Source organism: Podarcis cretensis, assembly GCF_951804945.1.
Source record: "Podarcis cretensis genome assembly, chromosome: 8".
In the NCBI taxonomy this organism is placed as follows: Eukaryota; Metazoa; Chordata; class Lepidosauria; order Squamata; family Lacertidae; genus Podarcis; species Podarcis cretensis.
In genome coordinates, this window is record NC_137177.1 from 28,759,435 (window position 1) to 28,778,562 (window position 19,128).

The 19,128-nt window shown below is 43.9% G+C and overlaps 1 protein-coding gene and 1 long non-coding RNA gene across 5 annotated transcripts in view; one reads left to right on the forward strand and one right to left on the reverse strand.

Moving 5' to 3' along the window:
- The window catches only part of EXTL1 (exostosin like glycosyltransferase 1), a 62,142-nt gene that overhangs the window by 23,329 nt on the left and 19,685 nt on the right, over nucleotides 1-19,128 (reverse strand). The gene's annotated exons all lie outside the window — the stretch shown is intronic.
- Nucleotides 2,075-19,128, forward strand: part of LOC307222501 — a 64,755-nt gene continuing 47,701 nt past the window's right edge. For 3 of the 4 annotated variants that reach the window (XR_013841779.1, XR_013841780.1, XR_013841781.1), the window contains exons 1-2: nucleotides 2,075-2,423; nucleotides 15,635-15,796. This is a non-coding gene — a long non-coding RNA (uncharacterized lncRNA). The remainder of the gene's footprint in view (nucleotides 2,424-15,634; nucleotides 15,797-19,128) is intronic. The other variant, XR_013841782.1, reaches the window with a different exon arrangement.

Below are 19,128 nucleotides of genomic sequence, written 5' to 3' on the forward strand. Positions count from 1 at the left end.
ACTCCTGTTGGTGCACCTGCATGGCCCAAACCTTACCAGCATGCTACCCTTCCTCTGCCTTGTCCAGGTGCTGTGGGAAAACTCCACACCACTGTCAGAAGTGGGTCTGAGACCTTCAAAATAAAATCTGAACAAAATTGGTGAAGCAGCAAAGAATTTATTGATTGCAAAAGTGTTCTTGCAAGAGTGGGTGTCCAAAAGTAGCAGACACAAGCTTATATCCCCTACACCCGAAGCGCAGGTCCCTCCCTTGTCTCCCCCTTGGGTGGTGACTACAAAGTTTACAGCCTATCATGACCGCCTAATTACCCTACTATCATTATTCATTATTTCCCTTATTTGATCTATTTCCTTTGCAACTACATGCTAAGCCAAACAAAAATACCTGGAGATAAGTGTGAATTGATCTCTATACTTGCTGACGCTTGTCTACTTATCACACCCACGTTCTGACCACTACCAGGTGTCAGCAAGATGCCGGCTTCTCTGAGATTGCCTAGCATCCTTGTACAATGCAACATTATGCCTGAAGCTTTCCAGTAACTATGGTCTTGAGCAAAGCAACATCATAGCCGTGGCCTTGTGGCTTTTATATGAAAAGCAACATTTTCATTTCTTACACCATTACTCTAATTTTGGCAGCTACCACCCTTGATTACCTTTGGTCCATGTTTCTTATGTTTTTACAACCAACAAGACAAAAGCCACAGAAAACACAGGTGAGCAGCAGCGACACCAGTGTTGGTAAGACACCTCTGTTACACCACACATGCTGCTGCCAGGTTGCAGGGCTTGGGTTTTTCATCTCAGTCTTGAGCTGGCCATGCTGTTGTCATTGCACTCTCAGGATCTGGATTATTATACTGTCATCATCCCCTGTTAGCCGTGGCTTTAGATCCCTATGCATAAATCCAGGCTGATGATGAGGCCTGCACTGCAGTCCACTCACCTGGAGTCTTCATCAGCCCTTCAAACCGGAAGGAGAACAAGGAAACTAGTCTTTCTGTTGGGTAAGTAAATGTATTCTAAACATCTTCCCCAGTGCACAAAGGGCTCTGTTGGGAATGTTCCTGGTTCCTACCACAGCCTGATTTTGGGAAGCCTGGAACCTGGCAGCAACCACCATGCTCCATGAAACACCCAGAGATGAAAGAAGCCTCTGTGCAAACTTCACAGTGAGAGAGGTAAATTCACTGCAGGCTGCCTGTGTAACCACAGCGGAAAATCCAATATTTACATTTGCTCTGGACACACCATCTTGTGTTCCAAACTTGTGCTCCACCAACAAGCAGCACAGTGGGGCAGGAAGAACAAAGGGGCCAGTGTGGGGCACGGCGCCACGTGGAATAGTACTCTTGGCTTTCAAGGAGTAGGTCAGCTCCCCTTGCACACAAAACACTGAGGGTAGTGCAAGGCTGAACAGATTGTTGGGTTATAAAGTTCTCCAACCATTCCCACCCAGCCTCACCCTTAAGAAACTAGGGATCTTAAGAAAAACAAAAAACCCTCTACCAGTCTGCAGTCTCATAGCATAGTACAAAATCTACTTGCTTGTGTACATATCTTGGGTTGTTTCTTAAAAGCCACAATAGTTTCCTTAGCAGCAAATCTGACGACATTTATTGGACCACCATCTTATTCTGACTGTGCTTCTGGTTTAGGATCTGTTCATGCGTGTGTGGGCTTGTTTCACTTTAATGAGGGATGGAAGAGAATTTTGTCTAGTCCACATTTACAGAGAGTTTCAGCTCATTTTGACATTTCTCTCTACTTCTTTTTTAAAAATCACTTATACTAAAACTGAAATAAAATTTTGCACAAACTTTAAACTGTGTAAAATTGCATATTTTTCGATTTCAAATCTTGTCAAAAACACCTCCACTGTTAGAGGCAATATGTTTCTGAACACCAGTCTCTGGAAACTCCAGGAGGGGAGAGTGCTGTTGAGCTCAGGTCCATCTTGTGAGCTTCTCAAGGGCATCTGGTTGGCCATTGTGAGAACAGGATGCTGGACTAAATAGGCCACTGGACTGATTCAGCAAGATCTTTGCATGTTCTTAAAGTGAACTGACCTGACTCACAGTTCCCAAACTTAAAGCTGGATTAGAACACAGTTATCAATCAAAGTGCACATGCCTCTGAACTCTGGGAATCAAAACTCGGTGAGGGGAATTGGAGGCCTCCTCACAACTCTCAGCACCCTTAACAAACCACAGCTCCCAGAATGCTTTGTGGGAGTCATGAATGTCTATGATTGCTTTAAAGGCATGGTGTGAACGCGGCCCTGCCCTAAGCATGCAGCAGCAAAAAAGGCCCCCACGCTAGCCACTTCAGGATGTGAGCGACTAAATGACTTATGATGTTCAAAAGGTTGTTTTTTTAAAGAATGGACTGAGTCAGCGCTGGAGCCCTTGGGCTGCCTTGTAAGTACTTCTGTTTCTTTATTTTATATTTGCGTTTCTACACAGAACCTAAGGTTCCCCCCTTTTAAAATCCGCACAGAAGCATGTACAATCGGGATGTACATGACCAAAATGGCTAGTCCATCCCTAATCTCACCACAGTGAGGAGGACTACCGTCAGGTGCCTTCTCGGCCTGTTTTCTATGTGCTGCTAACAGATTATGGGCAACTTCAAGGCCCCTCTTGCTCTCCCCTCTTAGGAGTTCCTTCTTTTTAAATCAGATTTAGACCCAGCAGCATTCAAACAGAGGATGCCATCGGTAAAGTAGGAGACAGTGCCCACCACCCTTTTAACTATTCTCATATCTGCACCCCAACTCCTAGCTTGTTAAAATGGTAAGGGAAATGTGTGGTACCTGAAAAGGTTTTTTAGAAGGACCCTATTCCCCCCACAGAGCACCTGTTCTCATAGCAATTTTAACAACCAATTTGCTTTCCCAGAGAACTCTGGGAATTGTAGCTCTCTGAGGGGAATCGGAGGCCTCCTAACAGCTCTCAGCACCCTTAACAAACTACAGTTTCCAGGATTCTTGGGGGGGAGGCATGACTGTGGTGTGATAGTGCCTTAAATGTATGGTGTGGAGATGGCTTTATACACATGTAAGCAGCGTGAGTTTCTCTTGAGTCACAAACCTACACCTACAAAAATGGCCCTGAGAAATGGCGCAAGATGCGAGTGACTGCCGGCAGACCTTACGGCAGTACCAGTGGAGCCCTGGGCAGGAGCAGAAAGACGTCTCTGTGGCCAGAATGCCCCTTTGCAGAACCAACGTCAAGCTGTTGGCGGGTATCCAGCAGTCTCTACAGCTGCCAGTTCTTTGGCCGACATACCACACCAGAGTGATCCCGAAAGCACTCCACAGTTGGCAGGCCTGACGCGATATTTCTTTTGGAGCAGTTCCTTTGCTTGTTGGCTGGCACTAACAGCTCACAGCCTTTCCAAGCCTGCTAAAAGGGGCTGAAATCTGTGTTTGCTCCATGGAACATCCTGTGTTGGGGGGAAAGGACCATCAATAAAGTCCCTCCTTTAAGGAGCTGTGCTCTGAACCTCTGTCCCACAAAGGCCCCAGGCAGATTTGCTGTGACAGTGTGTGATGAACAGCAGCATTTATTTGTTATTTATAAAAGTATTTATATACCGCCCTTTCATAAAAATATCAAGGCAGTGTACAGCAATATAAAAAAAAAAATTAGAAAACAAAACTTTACACCCTGGCTTGGTAATATGCTCTGGCCTCTGCCTTTGGTCAGCGAGTCAAAGCAGCTATATATCCCGGCCTCATCTTGCCCCCACCAATTCAACAAAAAAGGAGTGGCAGCAGAAAGCTGACTTCTCCCCTCCTTGCCATAAAGAATACAAAGATGTTACTAAGAACTAGTGCCTGAGTTTTGTTTATACTCACAGTCCGTCAGTAAAACTAGATCAAAAGTTGCACTACACTTTGGAACCCGCTGCCTATCGACACCAGGCAGGCACCTTCCCTCTGCTGTCTTATGGCACCTGGTTAAAACATTTTTGCGTAGGCAAGCCTAACCAGGCATGTAGAAGTTATGTGCATTTTATTTCTTTTTAGCTACTGTTGGTTTTAATAATCTTTTGAATATTGGACAGCTGAATCGTAATTCAGCATGTCAGAAGGCACTGACATTCACTAACCACTCTTCTTGACACCTGCTTGCTGCTCATTCACACAGATGTTGCAAAACCACCACAGTGCATTATTTCAGTTGAGGCCTGTTTGGGGATGTATTCTAGTAAAGCAGGAGGGGCCAGAAGCCAAAGTGGGCAAGGCCAGAGAACATGGTAAAAATGAGGCACGCACACAGAGACAACGTGTTATGAGGTTTTTTTGGCGGAGAGGTAGTCTGTATGCCTTGTATCCCTTCTGATTCTTGAAATAGCCAAGCTAGCTTCCTAGTGAGGCAATTGCCTAGGTAAGGGGCCATTAAGGGAATAAAGGAAGCAGAAAATGGGTTGAGGGCTCCTCCCTCAACTGGTTGGTAGTTAAAAAAAGGATGAGAGCTGAGAGTGGAGTGATGTAAGCCAGAAGCAAAGCAGCAAGCTAGGAAGCAAGAGAGTCAGAGTGATGCTTGGTTTCTGTTTGAATCCTTCTTGGTGCGTTAACGCTGTGAACCCTCCAATGTAGGCTCAAACTGTAGATATGTGTAAATAAACCTTATATTGTAAAGATACCACCGTCTGCACTTAACCTCATTCCAAAGGAAACACAAACTCTGGTTAATTCTACCTGGAACCCCTGGAATCTCACACTGCTCGGAGATTAGGGTGGCATGCAACAGTACTTTATAACATAGCTTTTCAGGCCCAGGAGGAATTAATACTCTTGTCACACAACTACAATATTTGCTTAACAGAATGCATTCTGCCTCCCAACCCCTGCCCTTTCAAACGGAGACAATGATTCATATTGATGACACCCAGTATAAATGAAGAAACAGCCTTTTTCCATACTGTGTCACAGACTAGATTATAGTTGTGGTCCATCCCATGTTTTGCAGATTTAAAAAATGCATGAAAACCCCAAATTTAAACTGCATGCATTTAACTTGCATTTTATCTGTGTGCTTCCCCTAAAATGTTCTGCTTTTCAGTACGTTTCCCCCCAAAAAAAATCCTCAAAAAATACAGTTTTGTGCACCCTTCCCCAATGAAATTGCATCATATAATTCAGAGAAGTGTATAGTCTGTGTGATAGCTGCGTTCTGATCCACATATAAATCCATTGCTGACAAATTAGATCAGTTCGCTTTAAAATGCAGACCAAACACATTTCACCTCCATCTCTGTGAAGAAACAGCTCAGCTGCTCCTGCCATCAGCATGCAAGACTAGGAGGGATTTCTGCAAGACCCAACATCCCTGAGGAGTGTCCTTCCCTGACTTGTACTTGTAATAATCTGTGGCCTAATTCGAGGTCTCGATGAGCAAAGGTAGCTGTGGACAGAAGTAGCTGGGCCAGCCTCACTTTTCATGCATTTTAACAGAATAGGAAAGGACCTGAAAAGAACTTAAATTCTTTCCCAACCGTCACAGGCCCCAAGGAAACAACAAGGATGTAGGCCGCTGTTTGTTTGACTGTTCCTTTAAAACAAAAAGTACAGAAAAGGAGCGGAAGAGGTGAAACCTCTGTTCTGGCTAGCTGTAGAAGCACTAGTGCAACAAGGTGAAGTTTTGCTCAGAGGCAGGTCTGGGAGAGCAGACATTCTTAAACTAAGAGCATAGAGCCTTGATGGATCAGGCCAGTGGTCCATCCAAGTCCAGCATCCTGCTCTCACAGTAGCCAGCAAATGCCTGTAGGAAACCTGCAAGCATGAGCTGAGAAAATCCTTTTGTCTGTCCTGAATCTACTGCAATTTTATTGGGCACCCCCAAATTCTAGAATAAAGGGAGTCCTCTCAGGCACTTTAGGCTGATTGACATTAGACCCTCCAAGTGTCCCTATTTTTCAGAGCCAGCTCCAGATTTACAGAAGCCGCTCTGGTTTCTAATGTGATCTTGGAATGTCCCGCTTTTTCTTAGGATGTCCCAATTTTCATAAGAGAAATGTTAAAGGCTATGGAATTATCTGAACCCTGAGCCAAGGAGATAAGTAACTATATAACCTTTATAAGACAACTGAAGGCAGCCCTTTATAGGGAAGTTTTTAAATGTGTAATGCTTTATTATGTTTTTATATATGTTGGAAGCTGCCTAGACTGGCTGGGGCAACCCAACAAAATTGTTGTTGTTAATATTTTGCCATGAGAGCAATTTTACCTTTACAAGACCCTCTTCATGCTGCCAGTGCTTTCTCTGGGTGGTATTCCACTTAAGCTTTACTCATGTTCATTGATTTCAACGGGTCTACTCTGAGTAAAACTCAGTTGACTACCACCCTCTGTTCTTGCTCCCATGTACTTCACTCAAAGTAGAGACTTTATAGCTTACTGTAGGTTACAAAACCCAAACCTATGAGGCACAGGAACCGTAAGCAAAACTCACATACCCAAAAATATTTGGAGCCTATATCAAATTACAGATAGGAGCAGATGGTTGTGCAAGTTAAGAGCAGATGGAAACTGCAGGAGTAATGTGGATATTTAAGCATGCCCACAGCTCAGTATGTGCTTTTGCTTTAGTGGAACTGTATATTTCGCTCCAAATCCTATTTTGGTCAGAATCTGGCAGTAACTGTAATTATGACATTGCTGCAAAGTGAAAAAGTAAGGCAGTAAATGAGCTTAGACAGAGCTAGTCCCAATGGGGAGCAGAGGTGATGAGTGTAGGCAGATAATCTTTTTTGACTGCTTTTTTTGCTCACTTTTTCTGAACTGCTTTGTTGGGACAGACAGGTGGAGGGGTATCATCTGAAAGCTGAGAGGGTGTAGACCTGGAAGACCAGTGTTCAAATCCTCATTCAGTCATGAAGCTCAATGGGTGATCCCAGGCTAGTCACTCACTCTCAGCCTGACCCACCTCACATGGTTGATTATGAGGATAAACTGAGGGATCACAGACGCCGCCTTGAGCACCTTGGAGGAAAGGTGGAGTGTATATATAATAAAAATAAAGGGGCACACTTTATTTGGGGAACCTGCATGCAAACATCTAAAGCCCTTCTCCCTGCCGATTCCTGGCCCAGAGGAACAGCATACTAAAAGAGCACTGTTTTGTTCTCTCTCTCTCTCTTTTAGAAAGCTTGTCTACTGTCTTCCTTTCTAGCTTCACAGCATTGTCAATGTCAAACTTAGAATTATTGCAAATTCTGACCAAAGTAGAATTTGGGGTGAAACATGCCATCCTGCAAAATTTGAAGTGCAATCTGGAGTTAGGAGCATGCTTAAACATTCCCATTACTCCGCAGGTTCCATCTGCTCTTATTTGCACAGCCATCTGTTCCTATCTGCGAAGTCATGCAAGACCCAAATCTTCTTGGATATGTGTCTACTTCACCAGCAGTCACTGTGCACCATGGGCTTCATAGTCTATGGCAGCTTTGTCAGCAGCTATTATGCACCAAACCCTCACAGACCTATTTGCATGCCCAGTAGCCAATGTCCCGCTGAGAAGAATGGCAAAGACCACCATGTTTCAAGCCTTCATAGTTCATGAATGAATGTGGACCTACAGAAATGAGCATGGCTGCAGGGTGAAGGTACAGCCAAGAGGCAGGGCAAGACTTGGGGAAGCTGGGACTGAGGTGAAGATCCCAAGGTGGGAAAAAAGAGAGGATGCAAGGAGACAGGTGGGGCAAAGCCAGATGGAAGGGGGAATTGGGGCCAAAGTTTGCTCACCCACTCAGCAACAGCCTGTGTTTGTAGACACAGATCCACCCTTACTGTTACTATTTTGTGTTCATCCTGCTAGCTGATCCGAATCAGAACCCAAGTTCTGAACAACTAGTAATAGTAAAAGATTTCCTATAAATATTCTTAGTGCAGCATAAGTACAAAGGCTCCCTCTTTACTTGTGCTTTGATGGAACCTGTTTGTTAATACAGTTCCTTGGACAAGAGGAGGTGAATGTGGGATGTTTAAAGCTTTTCCCCTCTTTGACAGATCAACCCCTGACAGTAGTTGCACTGTTAGGCAAAGTTCACCCTGGAAAATTGGGTGGGGCTGCTGCCCAAATACGATTGCTCTTCTAGCAGCTGTCACAGACCACCCCCACCCTGACAACCCAGGAAACTGCCTCACCATGGTAATGGAGCATGGGGTCACCAGCTGTGAAACTGACCTGCAGTAGATGCAGGACAGACCAAACAACAAGAATCCTGCATCTTCCACAAGTTCTAGTGATGGCTGTGGCTTTAAGAGAAAAGGACTAGACAAATTCATGGAGGATTATGGGTGGCTGTTTGTCACGATTGCTTCAGTGGAACTTCCATGCCGAGAAGCATTGCTTTCATGCCCTGTATACAAATTTCTGGAAGCCTACGTAGACAGCAATTATTGGAAGCAGAATTCCCCTGGATCCTTGTCCTGGTACAGCAGAACATTTCTTGTGTTCTTATACAACTAAGTTATGCACTCATGCAGAGCAAGATTGCATGTCTGAATACTTATCGTGGAGAAAAGAGGAAGAGGGGAATCACCTGTGCATAGAAAGAAAGTGGCACCATGGAGGAAAATTTGGGGCAATGGATTCTAATTATATATATTCTTATAAGACTGGGAGCAGGAGAGGGCCAAATGGATCGAGGAGTAGTGCTAGAAATTGCTTTGGTCTTAGCATAGTCGCCACGTATTTCTCTTTAGTTAGTGAGACTGGCTGATGGCTCTCGATAGCTGGCCTTTCTCAAAGACTAGGAACTACATCTCCCTCCCCCCCACCACCAAAGGATGAAGTGATCTAAATGTCTCTGTGTGAAAAAATACAAAAATTTGAGAGGGGGGGGTCTGAGAGTTGAGTTTGGCTCTGTCAGCATCTTATGGTACCAGCTGGAGTGCATGTGGGTGATCTGCTGGAGAGCTTATCCAATGCTTCCATCCATGCTCAACTAGGATATTTGTAAATCAACCCAAATATTGCTAAGCACCAACAAGCCTCAAGGGACCTCTTTCCAAAGGAAAAGAAACTATCCTCTGTCCCAAAACGCATCTCACTGCTTGGAGAAGTGGGGTAGGCATAACAATATAATGTGGCACTATGATTAAAGAACATCCAGGAGGGTTAATAATGCATACAAAAGTAAATAAAAATGGGTCATGGAAGCCAAGCGAGTGCCAGTTCTCGTTTTCACTGTTTCTACACTTACAGGCACATGGGAGAAAGGCCTTGTGCCCCAGTGTGCCCAAAGCGCCGCTTTAACTAGTACCCCATCAGGTATCTTTGTGCCATTAGACTGTTTTCTCAACAGTGAGGTATGGCTGCTTCTGATCATTTAATAACAAAGCAGAATTGATGCCGCTGACAGGGCAGGTGTGTGCATGTGCATGAGACAGAAGCAAAGAAACAGTCTGTGCAGAGACATGGGGCGGAGGTGTCACTGTTTGCAATTGCCTTGTGAGAAATGCAAGGGGACCATTCCACATCTAACCCTTTGTCTGCACATATCATCTCCCCAGTAGGAATGGGTGAAGCTGTCAGTTTCAGTTTCTCCCCGTTTCCCGTATTTTCCAATCTTAAATTCAGTTCTCCGCATTAGTTTGCAATTAAAAAGAAAAAGTCCTCGTGAAATTTCATCAGCATTTTACTACAAATTTCTCATAATATACATTGCCTGTGTGTCATTTTGCCTGATATACATGTTTTGTGGAAAACCCTTTCTCCTAATATAACACATTTTTTGTACACTGTTTTATGCACTCTTTGCCCTAGTGTGTGCATTTCTATACATATTTGGCTGGATTACAAAATTTGGAGAAGGGCAAATTTAGAAAGGTGGCTGTGTTTCCATTCGTGCTTTGTTTCAGAAGGTACAAATTAGGTCGATTCAGTTTTAAGTGCAAACTAAATCAAATTTCTCCTCCATCCCTAATTCCACCAGGCATATTTGTGTCATTAGAACATTTCCTCAGAGGTGAATTCTGACTGCTTTTCATCGTTTAATAGCAACGCAGAATTAATGGCACTGAGCAGGGGAGCATTAAATATAAACAACATTTCCAATAGCTATGAGAAAACATCAGGTTTGTGGAGAAACATGCGGGGAGTCGCTATTTGAAATTGCTTTGGAGAATATACAAGGGGGCCACTCCACCTTCAGCCCTTTGCCTACACACCTGTCCTTTCCCCAGCCACTTTCTGCAGGGGAAATACTCTGAAAGGCAGAGGTCGGCAGGGAGGTGAAACTACTGTATACTGTGGGCATATGTTCAAAAGCACCAGATCTTCTCTACCCACCACCCACAATTAAAATACTTGACTTGACCCTGCAAATCCTGGTCACTTGCAAGAAAGCTGAGGCTCAGCAGGGCATCCGAGTACAATCTTCGATTTACAGCCGCTCTCCCTGGGTCATGCCCTGGCCCTCATGTGCTGGCAGACGTCTGAGCATGTAGGGCAACCTTCATAGCATCTTAGGACAGGAATGGGGAGCAGTTTCCCAACCAAACATCATTAGTCATCATCATCATCATTAATTACCTGCCCTCCCTGTAAGCTTCTGAGGTACGAAATGCATATATAAGGGCAGAATGTGAAGGGGGGAACATAGATAACATACAAAAATGCATTATGGTAGGGGGAAATTGTTTGCAAAAGCTTGTGCATTGAAGAAACTACATTCAAAAATCTGTTTGTAAGGAAACATTCACACCAAAATGTGAATGAATTTTCATTAGGATTTTTCCCCCAAATATCTGCAGAAATGTGGAGAACTGAATTTATATTGGAAAAAACTGAGAAACATAGAGAAGCAAAACTGACAGATTCATCCATCCCTAGTGTCCTCCCATTTCTGGAAGGAGGGCATATTTTGGGCAAGAGTGACAGAAGTCAAGACCAAAGTCGCAGGGAATGTAGCCAGCCTGTGTATCTTACTGTAGCTTAGCCTCAAGCTTACTGTACAAGCAAGCAAGGGACTGTGGTACTTCAGGATGCAGGTATGGGAGTGGGATACCTGGATCACTTTGTGGTTGTAATTTGCTACCAGATGTGTGTTTTATAGTAATGTTTTATTGTTTTTCTCTACTTGGATCATGCACCAGTTTGCAGTTTTGAACTGAAATGAGTACAGAAATAGTTTAATTAATAAACAAAAATTTAAAATGACAGCACTCCTCAGTGTAAACCAACACTGTGTCCTCCAGATGTTGGACTACAACTCCCAACAGCCCCTATCAGCATGGTATACCGCCCTCCATCTGTAAAAGAGTTTGGATTTGATATCCCGCTTTATCACTACCCTAAGGAGTCTCAAAGCGGCTAACATTCTCCTTTCCCTTCCTCCACCACAACAAACACTCTGTGAGGTGAGTGGGGCTGAGAGACTTCAAAGAAGTGTGACTAGCCCAAGGTCACCCAGCAGCTGCATGTGGAGGAGCGGGGAATCGAACCCGGTTCACCAGATTACAAGTCCACTGCTCTTAACCACTACACCACACTGGCTCTCATCTGTAGACCTTGTGTTATTGTCAAGTTTACCTAGGGAAGCATTTGAGCATGCAAATCTAATCTAACCCCTTCCCAGGTCCTCGAGAATGCAGTCCCATAACGACGGCACCATGCACTACCCCTGCACCCCTTTATCAGCCTATTCTCTGCACTCACTTAGGGTACGGTTGGCACTGGTTTCCCCAGGGCCATCACAGCCACACTCCTCCAAATCAAACTCTAATGGCCATGCAAACGATTGCACACTTCTGAAAGAAATAAAAAACAAATTGCAGATTGCTGAAGGGGAGAAAACATAACACTGGGGAAATGGCGTTATTTATTATTTTGTCACAGAAGCGAAGTGGGAACATGGCATTTTGCTAACTCAGGTGGGGATTCTCTGACCCAGCAAATTCCTTTGTTGTACATGATGGATGGATCCCTGTCAGTGCTGAAACCTGATTATGTCAGGGGAAGAGTCTGTAAAAAAACCCCACAAAAGAGGAGGGGCGGGGAGAGAGAGAAAGAGGAAAATAAGGACAATTCCTAAGCGGTAAGGCTTGTATCCAGCTATGTTTTACTCAGAGTAGCCCCACTGACCTACATTAGCAATGTTCATTAATTTGAGTAGTCCAGTTCTGAGCAGGACTAGCATTGGATATAACCACGATGCTGCAATCCACTTACCTGGGAGAAAGCCCCACTGAGTAAAATGGGACCTACTTCTGAGTAGACATGGGTAGGGTTGCAGCCTAAGAAAGGGAAAGGGTCGTGACCTTTGTAGTCCTGTGAATGCTTACTTAGATGCAAGACCCACTGAATTCCACAGAACTTGCTCTCGGGGAATTGAGCATACAATATGCACCCTATATCACTTTCTGAACGGTTCATCTTGGACTTTGGGAAGTTTACAGCATCATACCATTTCCCAAAAAGACTGTAGGTTTTGGGGGGTTTGGGGAGGGGATAGAGACAGGGTTGCAGTTCCACCTCAATCCTCATTAGTACTTTCTGGTGTTAAATTGAACTGGGGGAAACCAGTGTGCTCACCCCTGGAATGCGGCCCCCAGAAGGTTCTCTCTGAGAGATGCGGCCCTCACGGTGAAAGGGTTCCTTATCCCTGGGATGCAAGATGGGAGAGGCATTTTGGCTCAACTCTGGTTTGTACAGCAAGTGAGAAGAATCTGCATCAGTGTGTTCTAGTGATAGGCAGAATCTCATGGGTATGAGAATAGAAACATTAAGACAAAAGAAGTATTCCCATTTTTCACCTGTGAGATGCTGCAGGGTATATGGACAGCCTCACCACACCTCACAGGTTGTGTCTAGCAACAGAGGAAATCTGTTTTTCAAAGTTAGGAAATAATTTGTGTGTCACATACGCAAAGAAATATACGGATATTGTTGTTCGGTAGGAGCCTTTAAGCTGCAAAAGCCAGTTAAAACTCGATTAACCTGGCATGACTTCAAACTACTTAAGAAAGCTAATTTGATCGGTTTTTCACAGGACAGAGATGTTGCAAAGTGATGCATATCCAGTTTGGGAATATTCACATTTTCTGCATGGCTGCCTCGTCATGTGAAAAAAATGATGGCAGAAGAGACCATAGGCCTTGTGGGTAGGGGACGTCAGACAGTTCTAGTGAAAACAGAAAAGTGGAAATTGCAATAGGTTGCATGTTCATATGTGGTCAAGAATGGAAATCGGAGAAAGGAATATGACTGGCATTCGTTCACACAGGTTTTTTTGGTCAGGTCCACAAAAGATATGTAATTAATGGCTTTTTTCATGCTGTTTGGATGTTTCCTTTGCTTTAAATAGTTACATAACTTGTGTTAAATAGCAGTGAACAAGACAAACAATGAAGTTTTTGGCTGAACTCTGCATGGTTCAGAAGCCCCAATTTAGTGCAATTCAACATGAACATATCATATAACACCAATTCTGTTGCAACTACAATGGCTGCTTGTATGTTTCCAAGCTCAGTTCAAAGTGCTGGGGGTTTTTTATGTATAAAGCTATTTACAGCTCAGGAACCCAAAATCTTCCAGAATGCCTATCCCAGTATAGGTAAAAAGGTACCTTTATCTCAGTACTGTATGAAACATACCCAGGCCCTTGAATCTTCCTCTCAGGTCCTGGAGGGTGGTGACAAGGGAGAGGGCCCTTTCAGTTGTGGCTCCCCATCTATGAATGGCTCTCCCCAGTAAGATGCACCTGGCACCTTCATTCACATACAGTGGTACCTCGGGTTAAGAACTTAATTCATTCTGGAGGACCGTTCTTAACCTGAAACTGTTCTTAACCTGAGGTACCACTTTAGCTAATGGAGCCCCCCGCTGCCACCGCGCCACAGCTGTGCGATTTCTGTTCTCATCCTGAAGCAAAGTTCTTAACCTGAGGTACTATTTCTGGGTTAGCGGAGTCTGTAATCTGAAGCGTCTGTAACCCGAGGTAGCACTGTAGTTTCAGTCTCAGGTTTTTGATAAAGATTATGTTGTTTTGTTACTAGTGCTGCCAAAGTGTCCTGTGGCTGTTACGGAAGTTTTTTTGTTCTGATTTTATGGTATAATGTATTTACATCTGCGATGTCAACCACTGGAAGCCTTTGGGTAACAAGTAACTAATCCCTGTCTTCTTACATTCCTATTTGTAGGTCAGGAGATGTGTGGGGCTCTTGAGCATCCCTCATCAGGTCCCTGCCCAAAACCCTACCAGCTCTTTTAATACAGGCCCTATCAAACAAAGCTGGATCTACACATGCAGGAGAATGAGATAGTATAGTCCTAACATGGCAGAACTGTCTGTACCACTTCAGACTGCAGAAATAGAACAACATTTACCCTGCATGTAAAAAATAACTAAATCCTAGGACAAGAGAAGGAGAAGGACTGGACTAGAATCTTTCTTCCAGATGCGCTAGACTAGTTATTTGCTTGCAGGGAAATTATTTGTTTATCGTGCATTATGAGAGAGCATTAAAAATGGTATCTGCTTTACAAACCAGGACTCTAACATCTCACTCTACTGTGAATACAGATCTGGCCTTAGCCACAAACTCAGTGGATGGTTGTAGGGTAGACAACCCACTGTTATCTCAGTTTCAGCCTCTCCAAATAAACAGAAAGGATAATAATACTGAATCAATGCAACAAGAGGGAGTAAACAGCTGTAAAAGGCATGTAAGATAAGTTTTAAAACAGCTGTCCAGAAATCCTGTATCCTTTATTCCCAATGCATTTCGCACTTTGCTTTTTAACTTTACAATGCAGCAGATGAGCTTCTGCTCATCTGTAAACACTGACTCGGTGTTTAAAATAACCTGAAGCTCTTACCAGCCGGAAAGCTTGTGTTGACAGTGTAAATCACAAGAGTTGCATATCCTCTAAAATTTCGCTTAGGAAAATAGGGGCACTCATATATGTGTAACTCTCTTATTCTTACACAAAGATTTACTACTTCAGAACACACACACAAACACACACACACACACGAGTGCACACTGAAATTAGCTCTCGTATCATTGTGTGTTAGTTAACTAATGTTATTCAGTTTGCATTTATCTGGAGAAGTCAAACCATAACCTCTGGTTTGCACATGACACTAAAACAAACCATGGCTTAGCTCTAGCTGGGGCAGCAGCAGCAGCTTGACCAGGGGAGGAGCTGAGCGTGATTTTTGCCCTCCCCCCAACTTGCTCGTTCATACTAAGGCCTGATTTAATTTAGTGTTAGGCCTATATATGTGAACAAAGTGTGCATATTTGACGTAGGTATTTCCAAGGTTTCAAGGGCTTACACATAGAGGGAGATCATATCGACTTCATGGCATAATGCAATCCAGGTTCCCCCACCTTCCCGCCCTCCCTATGAGGAGGCTCAGATGCATTAAGACGCAGACTGGGAATCAAGAAACCCCCATCTCAGAAATATCTAGTTCTGGGCCAACAGGTCAGTCTCGTTTAATCAGAACTCGCTTTCTCTCTGCCTGGAGATTAGTGGCTCTTGATTTGATCCAGCCTGCCTCTTTGCAGAGCAGGCTGCGTATATCCTAGAGCAAATCTATTGGAAGTGATGTTTTCATTAGAAAGCCATATGGCGGGCTCTTAACTACGATTCTGTGCTTTCTGCAGGTGGTCAGACAGAAGGTAGGCAAATCTGCCTGGTTTCTCCTTTCCGAGAGACCGGCTGCCACGGAAATGATACCCACGCCTGCATCTGCAAGCGAGGCCCAATTAGCAGGAAGAAGACTCACCAGGGACTCTTCGGAAATAACTCACTCCTTCCCCTCACTGGTAATTCCAGAAGACTTCCACCCCCAATAGTCATGTCCCCAGTCATTTGCCCCAGCTGCACTGCCCTGCCAATGACCAGAGCGGGGCTTTCTGTCCCTTTGGGATCCCCTGTGAGGTTTGCAGCACCCTTATCATGCTCTGCAGGCAAACTGCTGAATCCTCTTTAGCACAAGAAAGCCATGCCCTTTGCAGGACAAAGGGCTACCAGCTACAGCTGCCGCCTGACTTTCAGGAAGGGCTGTAGCTCAGGGGTAGAGCAGAAAGTCCGCAGTTCAACCCCTGGCATCTCCATGAAGGGCTGGGAAAGGTTGTTAGCTGAAAATCCTGGAGAGCCACTGCCACTCAGTGTTGACCATACTGAGCTAGATGGACCAATGGTCTGACTCTGTACAAGACAGCTTCCTGTTATCCTCATATTAAGGAGAGGGGAATTTGCAGCCTGGAGTTAGGGATGGGGAAGAAATTTCAGTTAGTTCATATTTAAATATGAACCTACCTAATTTGCTCTTCCTGAAACAACACACAAACCGAAACACAGTTGTCCTTCAAAATTCAGACTTCTCCAGATTTTGCAGTGCAGTTCTCCAGGCCAAGTGGTGTTTACAAAAATGCATATACTAGGGTAAAGTGTGCACAACAACTTATATTGTAGGGAAAATAGCTGTACTGAAAAGTGCATTGTATTAGGGAAAACAGCTTTGCAAAAATGTGTGTGTCAGGAGAAATTTGCACTAAAGCAATGGTGGATTTTCATGAAGTTGTTGTTATTGTTGTTGTTATTGTTGTTGCAACTTATGGAAATATGAACAACAAAATTTAAGATTGGAAATATAAGAAACTGAGAGAATCTGAAACTAACAGATTCACCCGTCCCTACCTGGAGTCTGTGCGGAAGGGTGTGGAACGTGTGGCAGTAGCTGTGGCCTTCAGTCAGCAGGGAAAGAGACCTGGATAACGTCAAGACTGGGTGGCTGCCATTTTAGCACACAAGAGGATGTGTGGAGGGGGGTGTTCAGCAGCGGCACATGGGAGTGAGGCTCAGACATGGGGAGTTCTGAGTAGCGGTTCAGACCTAGAATGGGAAGCTGGCAGTTTGGGGAGGTGCTGGCATTGATGAAGATTTGGGCAGGCAAGATATAATGGGTGTTCAGCGGCACATTCAGGGAGTGTATCATCTGTGTATACATGTACAAAAACAGTGTAGCTGTACACTCAAATAGTAATTTGTATGTAATGATCAGCGCATGTCCTGTTTGTGTACCTGTGTACATAATAGCTAAGCTGGGCTAATGAACGGCTGTTATACATGTCTGGAAATAAGAAATAAGAGCTCCGTGCAAAGTGCGCACAACCCTACTTAGAGCCTGAAACCACCTGAGATTATATCAACAATATAAGCTTATATTGGTTTCATTTCACCTTATTTTTATTTTTTATGATTTGATTTATAAGCACAACGAACAACACACACACACACACACACACACACACACACACTTATTTACCACATACCGGCTTCTTTAACATATTTTTGCAGTGCTGTTCAGCATCCTTGTGTCACCCCGCTACCCTCCTCTTGCTCTTTGGTACCATTTTTCTTCTTCTTTGCCCTCACTGTCCTTGGCCTCACTTGCTCTTGTTGCCATCCCATCCGATTGACAAAATCACATGGTCTGCCACTGCCAATGGTGTGACGATACTCTGAGTAACGTGATCCCACCACTTTACGCTCATATGGAAAATCTGGTAGGTTGTTATTGCTAAACAGACTAAACAGCAGCAAGGGCAAGTGAGGGCAAGGACAAAGTTTAAATAGAATGCCAAGAAACAGTAGTTAAAGAAAGAAAAGAGCACCCAAACAAAGCAAATGTTCAGCAGGGTTTGGGGCAGGGGCTTCTCTGAATGTGTCTATTTCAAAGTGAGTATCGTCGGTGCAAACTTTGCACAAAGTCCACCAGCTGATCCACACGGAAATGAGGACGTGTAATAAATGGAGTTTTAAAGCGAGAATTAGTGGCCACACAGTACTTGAAAAGCCTCACCAGCAAAGAAAAGGGCATTGCTCATTTTGATGCTGTTGATCTGGCAACTGTTTGATGACATATGTACTACATTAACAAATGGCATCTCTGTTCCCATCGTAGCATCACCGAGTGTCTCAGCTCTTGGCAAGACAATCGCTCATCTCCTCTTTGCAATGATGCGTCTTTGCCTCCTCTTGGGCCTTTCATGCAAAGATACACAGATATGAAAAATGCACTGCTAGGCGTGCTTGGGCCTAATGTACTGAGATGTGAATCAAGATGCAGATGTTTTCATTAATGAGTGCATCCATTTTCTCGGCATTCCTACAGTACCTCTGCAGACATTTTCTTGGTTATTTCTCACATCTTCACATCTAGGGTCCAGAGGGGAAATGCCTTAAGGTGTTTTTTTTTTTTTAATTAAAAAAAACCTAAGAATAGCTCTAAGGACCAAAGGGGCTCTTGGAGCCAATGAAAGGACACCTCCAGATTTCTCAGATTGGTGGTTTCAATGGCAGTGTTAGCACATCACACAAAAGCGTTGTTTTGTGCAACCTGCAATAGCAGGAACAAGCCACAGCAGGCCTTAGACTCAAGCACTCTCCTTCCTCTCTTCTGCTCCCAAATGGCTGAGGGTGGCAGACTAAGTAGGTGTATTAATGTTCTGTGGCTGCTTCCAACAAGTCCTATGAGGAAAGGCTGAAGGAACAGGACATATGTGGCCTGAAGAAGAGAAGACTGAAAGGGAACATAAGAACACTCTGCAAATTTTCAGCCAGAAGAGGGCAAATACATGTTTTTTGCTGCCCCAAGGTGGAGATGGCCAAATCTGTCCATTTCGCTTCTCTCAGTTCCTAATTTTTCCACGCTTTAACTTCAGTTCTCCACATAAGTTTGCATACAAAATCACAGAATCATAGAGTCATATTTTTTGAAAAGAAACTCCTCATGAAAAATCAGTGCAAATGTCTCCTAATATGATGCGAGTTTAGTGGTGGGAATTTCTCCTATACATTTTTGCATGCAATTTTGCCCAAAACATTTTGGTAAAACCATTTCTCTTCATCTAAGACATTTTTGTTTGTTATTTTCACTCATATAGATGCACTTTGCACTAATATATGCAGTTCTATACACACAATACTTGGCTGGAGAACTGCACTGCAAATTTTGGAGAAGTGCAAATTTCTAAAGATGGCTGTGTTTCGGGAAGTGCAAATTACATAAATTCAAATTTGATTGCGAATTGAATTGAATTTCTCTCCTAGTTGCACAAAATGCGCAGATTTCTAAAAAGCTACGGCCAGA